Raw genomic sequence first — 8,178 nt, 5'->3', positions numbered from 1 at the left:
AGCACAACTGCTTAATCACAACCTTCTTAAAAGTAAAGAACTACAACCATTCAGAAAGAGCTGTCGCAAACTCTTCAACAGATCTAAGTACACTAGATCTCCTTCTGACTGAGAATTATACAAACAAGCTCTAAAGCAATATAAAAAAGAATTAAGAAAGAGTAAGATGTCTTCTTGGAGAAATTTTTATGGCAAAATAGAAAATACTTCAGAAGCCTTAAGACTCTGGAAAATTCTCTCAAAAAGTCCAACAATACCCAATGCTTTAAAGACAGAAGCAGGCACGTGGACTATCACAGGTGAAGAATCTCTTAATCTGTTATTAGACACCCACTTTCTAGGTAGCTCTAACATAATCAAAGACTTAACATTAGAGTATTTAGCTTATACAAGCGATTTAGTTGATCTAATAACGCGGGAAAAACTGCAATGGGCCATAGACAGCTTTGATCCATATAACTCTCCAGGACCAGACGGAATCATTCCGGCCGAACTACAAAAATGCTCATACATGATTATTCCACCATTGGAAATCATTCTGACAAGCTGTGTAAGATTGAGATATATTCCCAAAGCCTGGAGAATGGCAAAAGTAGTCTTCATTCCCAAAGCAGGGAAACCCTCACACGTTAACCCTAAAGATCTACGACCAATCAGCCTATCATCCTTCCTTCTTAAAACCTTGGAAAGATTGATTGAAATTTATATCAGACATAATTTAAAGCAACGTCTCATTTCCACAGCTCAACATGCTTACTCTAAGGGAAAATCAGTAGAATCAGCACTTCACTCGCTGGTACGTACTATTGAACATTCCCTCGAATACAAAGAATATAACCTGGTAGCGTTCCTAGATATTGAAGGAGCTTTCAACGACGTCAGTTACCAGACGATCACAACAGCAATGGATAAGCTGAAATTAGAGAAGTCACTCATAGATCTTATAAGTCTCATGCTCAAAAGCAGGACAATAATTTCTAACATGAGAAGTTTTACTACCACCAGATCGGTGAATCGAGGCCACTTTCGCCACTTTTATGGAACATGGTAGTAAACGACCTACTTACAGCATTGGAAGCAGAGGGTTTTAAGGTGATTGCCTAATGCCTATGCTGTCGAACGTTGCGATATCCGTATCTTGGAAGCACCCCCAAGTTCTCTCGGAACTCCTACAAAATGCCCTAAAGAGGCTAACTAAATGGGTTAAGCAATGTGGATTCGACGTCAACCCACACAAAACAGAATTAATAATCTTTTCGAGAAGATATAAAATTCCTCAGATTAGCCCACCCAAGATTAGAGGAATACCATTAAGCTTTTCCGATCAAGCTAAATATTTGGGCCCCATTTTAGACAAAAAACTAAATTGGAAGGCAAATATTGATGAAAGAGTCAAAAAGGCTACTGTAGCGCTTTTTACTTGTAAAAAGGCCATAGGATCAAAATGGGGCTTCTCCCCAAAAATAACCCACTGGCTATACACTTCGGTAATCAGGCCGATACTCATTTATGGAGCCGTCGTATGGTGGACCGCACTGGATAAGATGGTCAGCAGGTATGTGCATCACAGGAGCACTTCGCACAATACCAACCGCAGCACTGGAAGTGCTTTTAAACCTAACATTACTTGACATCTTCTCTAAAAAGGTGGCTGCCAACTCATGTGTAAGGCTTAGAGCCACCTCTCAATGGACCATTAACAATACTGGACATACTACTATTCTAGACAATTTCAGATCTATCCCAGATCGCTTAGACTATACCACTCCAAAAATGGTATTTGGTAAAAGATTCCATGTGTCCATCCCTTCAAGATCCTCCTGGGAAGAAGAGGGACCCCTGGAAGACGATGCGGTACACTTCTATACTGACGGTTCAAAGAGCGATCACGGAGTTGGAAATGGTATCTTTTCAGAACAACTGAATCTCAGTCTATCCTATAGACTTCCCAATCAATTTAGTGTATTCCAGGCAGAAGTAATAGCGATTAAAGAAAACGTTATATCTTGTAAGGATATGCGAATCTTCTCAGACAGCCAAGCCGCTCTTAAATCTCTCGCGTCTGTCTCCACAAACTTTCGAACAGTCCACGATTGTCAATCATCTCTGAATGAGATGACGGAACAGTTTAACATTCACCTCATTTGGGTGCCGGGCCACAGAGACATTCCGGGAAATTGCAAAGCCGATTAGCTCGCCAAAAACGGAACACTTCTGCCTTATGTTAGACAAAAACATAACATAGGAACACCACTTGCTACATGCAAATATCTTCTCAAGCAATATGCTCTAGAAACAACAAATGCTAGATGGTCACAAAGTACCACCTGCCTAGCAACCAAGCAAATATGGCCAAGTATTGACTTAAAACGTTCAAAAAGCTTGATATCACTGAGCAGACAAAGTATAAGCTCTACAATTGGAGTAATAACGGGCCACTGCCTCATAGGAAGACATGCTCTGAGGCTAGGGGTCTACACAAATGACTTCTGTAGAAGCTGCATGGACGAGGAGGAAGAGGAAACAGTCCTACACCTTTTGTGTACATGTCCAGCACTCTCCATTAGAAGGAATTACTTTCTCGGTAATCCCTTCTGCGATAACACCAGTGAACTGGCAACGATTGACACAAAACGTCTCTCTAACTTTATTAAAAGTACAAAATGGTTTGTTTAAATTCATTACTCACCCAAAAGTAACCTCATTAGTGGTATCACAATGGACCCTTGAGGTCTACATTTGTCAATGACATCTGGACAGCCACTCCAACCTAACCTAACCTAACCTATGTAAGTGCGTGTGTACGTCCTTGCGGTCTGTACGTTCGCAACGTTTTTTTTTTGTCATCCACAGCTCCAGTAGAGATATCGACTTCAAATAAATTTTGTTACAGAGATAATATTGCAGAAAGATGCAGAAAGGGCTCTCAAAAAAATTGCGTTAACTCTAAATATCCCACGAACCAAAAACTCTAGAGACTTGAATTAAATTTTATATAACATATTATTGTAACGTTATACCAAACAAATAAATTTTTTTTGAAAAAATCCAATTAAATTTTTTTTATAAATCAAAAAAAAAACTGAAAACAAATATTTGTCACCTCGAAAATTATACTTATAAAAAATGATTTCATCTCCAAAACAATTTTGTGCAACGAAAAATAACGTTTTTAAAATTTGGTAAAATGTTGAGAAAAATTGAACTGAAACTTTTTTTTTTATAAAAAATAAAAACCAAAAAAAAAAACATTACAAAGTAAAACTTGAATTTCGACGCAAATATCTTTTCCCAAATTTGAGATTATGGCTTTTAACATATTTTATCTTAAATGAAATATTGTTTTTAACATTCGGCAAAATTGTGAGAAAAATCGAATTGACAGTTTTTTTTTTTAAAAAATAATAAAAGTTAGTAAAAAAAGATTATCGACTCAAATAACTTTTTAAAACTTTGGGACAATGGCTTTAAACTAATTCTATTTAAAAAATAAAATAAATTAACAAAAGTAAGTAAAAATTGATTTTCTTTCGAAACTTTGAGATTTTGGCTTAAATCTTTTATCTTATGAGAAATATTGGTTTGAACATTCTGTAATTTTTTTTATAACATCGAATTGAAAGTTTTTTAACAAAACACGAAAAACTAAAAAAAATTTAAGCTAGACAAATCAACGGACGGGATTCGAAGTTATCAGTTAGGGTCGCACCCCAGCCTCTTTTTCGTTTTTTATTTGACGACAATATGAATGAATAAGATATGTATTAAGTTTATATTACAAACAAAAATGTTTCGATAAAGTTGATAAATACAAACTAAATAGTAACTGCGGAAAAGCTCGTCCCAAAATCGAATTGTAAGTGATTGGCGCCATTTTAAAGCTTTGAAAATCTAGCTCCACGGTTCCATGATAGGTGATTGCTCTCCATACGGCGGTGTCTCTTTTGCTGTTTTTATAGCAAGAATTCTTCCTTTCATAAATCATGAAAGTAGCAGCTATATCCTTCAGATCCGCCCAAGCTTAGTTGTTTTTTCATCGGAAAAGACGACGGAATTGCCAAGTTCGATTTCACCTGAAGTGATTTGTTGCAAAATTATGGCGTTGACTCACTTTTTGGTGTCGTATATGGTCTGCCTTCTGTATCACACGATATACAGTTGATCATTTACACCAGCTTCTGCCTTAATTTAACTAATGGAAAGCCTTGAATTTTAAGCAGCTCTCACTGCCTGCCTTTTTTGAAATCATATGGTTTTCTTGACTCTTCATTTGTGTTTTTTTTTTTAACCTCTCTGGGTCCTTGAGGTAGCTGTATACAACATTTGAACTTATAATTTAGCTGCCTATAAAATGGATATTTTTGTCGATATACTGGTAAGCTCGAATTAGGCATATTTCTTCCCTGGTTAGACCCTTACCTTTACCCATACTTCTAGATTATATCTAATAATCGTACTAAGTTCCCCAACAATTAGAGTATCCTTTTATCTGATTTAAAACACGCTTACAGGTAAATTTAGATATTATTCCTTTTCATGTGACACAAAACAACAGGTACTTTTTAACACCTTCTTCGGGACTACAAACTTAATTCTAATTTTGTTTGCACATCAAACTTAATAAATATCTTATTAACCTTTGGGGTTTTTCAAAACAAACCTTTGCTTAAAAGGAGATGTCGGCGCACATTGGTTTTGAATTCATGAATATTGCAATGACTTGGAAAAACAGAGTGTGGTAAAGCATTCCACAATTTGCGTAGTACGGATAAAAAACGAATCTCTGTATTTGACAGCGAAGTAAATGAGCTTATGATGGTGTTATCACCTATCAATTTAAATGCTCCACGTTCAATACTATCCAAGAGGTTAAAGTAAGTTGCAGGAGTTTTAGACCAGATCAGAAGGGGTGACATTTTTTTTGCCTTGCCTAAGGAAACCCAAGCACCTTGCGGAATTTTTGGCGGCATCGCGTATGTGATCTTCCCACAAGAGATGGATGGTGACAGTCTCATTGATGAAAGTGGGATACATGGATGATGGCAAAGGGGGTATATCTCGCTTTAACGATACAAGACAGCATTGGGTTTTAGAAGCATTAAATTTCACGCGGTTTTTATTTCCCATTGTACAATGCTGTTTAGGTCGGAATTTAATGAGCTTATCTTATTTTGCCTTTGCAGTTCTACATCAAAAGAAGGGGATGTGTGTCTGAAAACGAATATGAAAAGCTAAGGGTACTATCGTCAGCAAAATAATGTATTGGATTAGAAGTTGCAGACATGAGATCATAAACAAAAACGAGAAAGAGTGTTGGAGATAGAACAGAGCCCTGGGGCACGCCAGTATTTATTTTGAGGTTTTAAGACATGAATTCATCCACAATAGTACTGGTATTGAACGATCCGAAAGGTAATTACTAATCCAATGAATCAGGGATTCGTGAAAACCGAAAGTACGCATTTTCGATAAGAGAGCCTTATGTCAAAAACTATCAAATGCTTTTGAAATATCAAGTGTTATAATCTTACTTTCTCCAAAGCAAAGTAAAGATTTGATCCACTGTTCGGGGAGATAAACCATGAGATTACCAGTGGACCTATTACTTCGAAAGCCGTACTGACGGTCATTAAGAAGCTTTTGATCTTCAAAATATTTCTTGAGCTGATAATTAATCAGCGTTTCCTTGACCTTTTAAAGAAGCGACGTAAGTGCAATCGGTGGGTAATTGGACGGTGAGGAAGATGGGATGGGCTGAACATTAATCAGAACAATAGCGGGGATACCATCCGGACCAGCGGATTTATGAATGTTGAGATCTTTAAGAACTCTTGCCACAATACGAGTGCGAAAAAAGATTGGTCCCATAGAATGACTAACTTTTTCAAGTACAGGCAGAGTAATAACACTCACTGGCAGCGTTGAACTGGCGGCGAATTGCCTGAGAAAGAACCGAGTCGGAACCGAGGAAGAAATTGTTTGTATTGCTTTACTGCGTTAGAACTACAAATTTACGAACTTCAATCCTTTAAACTTATGTGACAACTAAAAATGACTCAAGTTTCCGTTCTTATATAAAAGCACTGCACCTGACTTTTCATTTTCCAAATATTTTCTAAAGACGAAGAAACAATTCTTCACATTCTATTAATACTTTCTCTTACCGAGTAGTTCACCAAAGAGAATTCTATTACACACCAGTTGTAGGCCAGGTTTTGGTCCATTGTGAAACCACGTGAATCTTGAGGCTTTCTTCTAAGCTCAGTAAAACCAATAATAGTTCCTTATGTAACCTTAAGCAATTAAAATCTAGGGTAGGTCAGATGTTCTTGTGTTTTTCCATTTAATGTTGGTTTGATTTATGGCATCTTGTCTTACCAAAAACTTTGCTTTGCAAAAGGGTTGCACTGTGCCGAATTTTTGCCGAAAAAATCTGCTTTACAGATTCTTGGAACGTCCCTATAGCCCGGCACCTTGGCAAAGTGAAAAATTACTGTCCTTTCACCTGCCGTGAGTCATAAATCAAACTTAAATATTGTGCCATTTTGATTAGAGACAATTGACAATTATGCACTGTTATAGAAATTGTAGAGATATAATTCAGAAATTTAATGACGGCCTGACTATCTGAGAAAGTTTGGATATTAAATGTTGATGTTATGTTTTTTTTTTCAGCCAGAAAAAGGCTTATTTTATCACATAAAATGTTGGAGCAAGTCCGTCGTAAGTTTTCGATCTTTATAAATGTAGATTGATTCGTCTTCCAGGAATACCCTATCTACTGGAAGGTATAGAGATCTGGAAGTTCCTATCGAACTATAGTTGGAAGATGGTGTTGTCTGTGTGCTTTGGAATTGATTCTAAACAATTAAGGATTATATTTAGTGGTTAATGCTGTTATTTAGAGTTTTTAGAAGTTCGTTGTGATCCTTAGTTACATAGTTTTAAGTTTCATCGAGTTTAAAACAAAGTGTCTGGGTATAGAATGTTTCTCTTTATACCTGACAATCACCTCAAGCCAACCTAAACTACCATCAATAGATTTACATTTTCAAAGCAACTTAACATAACCTTCACTAATTAGAACAAATTCTTTTAACAAGAGTAAAGGAAAGAACATTAGAACAAAAAGATGACTGTTATCTCACCTATCGTGAGTCTTGAATGGCTCCTGGCATTGAACCCTATTTATTGTCCGTCAATTATTTCACCTTTACCTCAATCTTTTGTTGAACTTACTCTACAGAAAAAAAACAAATGGTTCATATTCTTTGTTCATTTTAATCTTATAAGCAAACAAGAAAGCCTTGTTACAAAGCACAGAACTGCCAATGACCCATTTACCGCATCTATGATATGAAGGTTCGTACCTACGAAGTACAAGTGAAAAGTGAATTCTAGAGACTGTGTATATTGATTTTGGATTATTATTTTGTTACTTTTGTTTTATTTTAGTTTTTTTTTTACATAATGCTTCTGTTCTGGATTATTGTTAAAATCTTTTTCATTTTAAAAATGTTGGGCTTGACAACTTGAAGCTTATGTGCGCGGTACTATATTATTTACGGAAATATAGCAAACGAACAAAAAAGACAATATTCTATGCCAACAAGTAATCTTGACTCTATGCGTGGTAACCTACATTTGGAACATACCCAACCTTTGTACCTGCCTACAATTCTATTTTTTACTATATTACTGTGCGGGGCATATTTGTATATAGTTTTGTGGTTTGTACAAACTAAACTTCAACTTTTTTTTTTGCATTTTGCAACAATTCTGTATACGGAATCATGTTGATTTAAAACAGAAGATTAGCCGTTTATTTATGTTTATAATTCTCAGATTTATGCTGATATAACGTTCCTTGGATTAACATTGCATTGGAATAATGCTATAAGAGGCAAGTACGCATTAACATACTTTAACCTCAATAACTTAGTGATTATTACTTTAAGCTCAAATAAAACCGTCAATTCTTTGGGTTGGTAGAACTACTTATTTTAAGACCATAACTCAATTTCCTTTTAACATGAATACTAAATTGGTAAATGTCTTGAACTTTCGAGAATATAGAACAAAAATTCACATAGAAATTTCGTTTACAGAATTCTCAAAACGCCAAAAAAGCATATTTTTGATGAGCTCTTAAGGAAAAATGTGCAAACATAGAAGTCT

The 8,178-nt window shown here is 35.8% G+C and overlaps 1 protein-coding gene across 2 annotated transcripts in view; it reads right to left on the bottom strand.

Annotated features, from left to right (window-relative positions):
- The window catches only part of LOC129952498 (probable beta-hexosaminidase fdl), a 98,354-nt gene that overhangs the window by 50,597 nt on the left and 39,579 nt on the right, over nucleotides 1–8,178 (bottom strand). The window lies entirely within an intron of this gene.

This window comes from Eupeodes corollae, chromosome 3 (assembly GCF_945859685.1).
Source record: "Eupeodes corollae chromosome 3, idEupCoro1.1, whole genome shotgun sequence".
Classification (NCBI taxonomy): Eukaryota; Metazoa; Arthropoda; class Insecta; order Diptera; family Syrphidae; genus Eupeodes; species Eupeodes corollae.
This window is presented reverse-complemented; position numbering and strand designations above follow the sequence as displayed.